A 3,054-nucleotide genomic window follows, 5' to 3' on the forward strand; every position below is an offset into this window, starting at 1 on the left:
CGTTCGGCTAACCAATAATTCCTCTACGTCCAAATCAAAGAAGCCCTGGTGGCCTCATGTTCCTTAGGAATCTTACTCATCATCCATGGAAGAAACAGGGAATTAGAGTTTTAATGCTGGAAGAGCTTTGGCAACATCCAGCTTTGCCTCCTCGTGTTCCAGATCAGAACAGGGAGCCTCGGAGAAGAAAACTCATGACTTCTAACTCCCGGCCCCACGAGTCTCCCCTTTCCACTCTGCTCTGTGGGAGTGTAGCAAAATGCTACAGGAACGGCTGCTGAGGTCTTAACATACATCTAGGAACATGGGCTGAGGACATTTTAAGTTTTCACTTGTCCAGCCCAGTGGGTCTCAAAAGGAGGCATTGTCTGCCTTTTATAACAACTGAAAAATATGACTGATAGATGAAGAGCAGTCCCAATGACCCATTGTGTAAATCAGAATGTAAATTTTAAAGCAAATGTAAATGCTATTCTAACTCTCTTGCTAAATGGACCAGCCCCCCACCTTATCATTGTGGCATTTCATGATCCCATTTCTGTTATTGACATAAATTACATCTGCCTAAACATCTTCTATTTTTCGCAGAAATCATTTCTGTAGCACAGTGTTTTCCCCCTCAAATTGTTGTCTATTTGGATCTAACCAGGAATCTCACCCATGTTCTATAATTCTTTATAATTCATTAAAAACAAATAGGTGTGGATGATTTGTTGTGTTTATTTTCACAGAAGGAAAAATAGGAAAAGGAGATAACCTTTTCGAATTAAAAAAATCAATCTCAAACATCAAGGGTAAATTTCAAGTAAACCACTAACTGCTCAAATTAAACAAAATGTATTCATACAGAAACTGTTCACATCAACTATTACAAAATCAGCCATTTGAAGATACAGAGGAGATTTTTCTAAAAAAGAAGCAGAGTACTAACCTATATATATATTTTAATCCATGGTATGAATGAAAATTAAGATGATTTTTAATTACTATTTTATTGTCTTCATGCATTATATTTAAGTTGAAAAAAAAACCCACAATAGACATTTCAAAGCTCTCTCTGGTCCTGTGAATTGGGTCTTTCCCCCTTTTCATGTCAGTAAATGTTCTTAAACGCCCCTGTGTGCACCACATTGAGGATGACAATATTTATATACTATGCCGGTCCTTCCCCCCAGGAGGTTGGTTACAACCTAAGACAGGCAGATCTGCAAATATCTGCAATGAATCAAAACAAATTATGATAAGTGTGACTCGGTATTGTTCATTGTCCTGAGACAGTGGTGGAGGAGAATGTGGATAACTTCTTCCAAAAGGAGGCCATGTCTTCATCAGGAAAACCGAGTTTGGCTGAGTTTCTCTGTGCTGAGATGCAGGGATCATGTTTTCAAAACTGGGCAAAGTGCTTCTCCAAGGTCTTACTGCTTTCTGGAACGCTCTGATGATACTTTAGGACATTACAAAGGCTGCATTTATTAATGCATTTGCCTGTTTATGTATGACACTGGATTAAAATCCTAAATGCATGTTTATGCTCTGTAGTTTGTTAAGTACACCTTCAATAGCAACGCTGGAAAGGCTAATTATAGCTTAAATTCTTTACATGTGTAAAGCTTTATAGAATGGCTATGATAAACACACTTAACTTTAAGTTCAAAAGTGAACAGTGTAAATTCTTTTTTGGGGGGAGGGGAGTGGGGGGGGCGTATGGGGAATAAGTGTTATTTTAAAGAAGAAAATGAACACAATAATTTAAACGATTTAACATTGGAGGAAATACTGTCAATATACCTTTTCACATTGGCAAACAACAAAAACTCTTTTACATGCTATTCTTTGAACCTGCCCCCACCCCCCACCATCGCCTAACTTACTGTAATGGCAAAGCTTTCGTGAATTACTTTAGCTACATGCACACATGTTCAAACTGCTGAACTAAGGGATCAGGGAGTAACAAATGAGCCGATGTTTACTTTGAACACACTGAAGTCTGGGCAATCAATTGGCCCTTCGTTTCCGCTTTAATACTTTGTAATGTTGGGGTTGCAAACATTTCAGGCTGTGATGGACAGATTGCCAGCTAAGGGATGCACATGGAAATCTCATCTTTTGTTGTTCGTGGCTAATGCCATTCCATGTATAACGCGCATCTCAGTGATTCCTATAGAACTGTTTTTAAGGGCGTATTTTTGGGGGGCTGGGGTTAGCTTGATAAAATGAAAATCAGGAAATGCCACTTCTCACAATCACAACAGATTCACATACTAGGGCCAATTATGTTCACTAAAGTAAAGGCAGTTACATGCTTGGAGAGCAGCTCCCGTAGTTTAATGTCAAGACCTGCTCCTAAAAAGCAGGGGTTCGCCTAGAATGCAGATCTGTGTTTGCCCGGGGGCCCTGGTGGCACGGGACACAGCTGCTAAGCCCAAACAAAGTGGGCCTTTGGCACTCCCCAGCTGCTCCCCTTGTTGAGAGCGCTGACATAAGACAGCCCTGGGAATTTTACAGCGCAGTTCTACGCTGCCCGAAAGGGTCTCTTTGATTCACACCGAAGACACACCATACCCAGCACACAGGTCTAAGAGCTTTGTCGTGACACAGCCGAAGCCTGGAGTCGAAGAGTTTCTTATAAGGAATGCAGGCGAGCCCACATCCTTTCTCAGCGCACAGTCTTGAGATGCTAGATGCCTGCCAACAGTTGTACTCCATTCTTAGAGGCTCGTATTTCCAGAGGGGTTCGGAATATTTCGCTAGTCCGTGCGCGCTGTTCTCAGACAAACGCTTCTTCCCCAGCCAGAGGGGGACCACCATCCATCCCCACAAAGCCAATGTCAGCCACCCACCCAGCACTGAGCGCCATTCGAGAGCCGAGAACAAGCACCCTTCAAGAGACCCCGGGGGGCAGAGGAAGGGCACGATCCCAAAGGGTTTCTAAGGAACTTTCGGAGGGCCCAGCTCCCCAGCCTCTTCGCTCCCCACAACTTTCCAGAGAACCCCAAAGAGTCCTAAGAGGGTGGGGAGCCCAGAAGTCCCCGCGGGTCCGGTGTGGGGTGGGAC

This window comes from Echinops telfairi, unplaced genomic scaffold (genome assembly GCF_000313985.2).
Source record: "Echinops telfairi isolate 266 unplaced genomic scaffold, ASM31398v2 ScPeMD7_2565;HRSCAF=3150, whole genome shotgun sequence".
Classification (NCBI taxonomy): domain Eukaryota; kingdom Metazoa; phylum Chordata; class Mammalia; order Afrosoricida; family Tenrecidae; genus Echinops; species Echinops telfairi.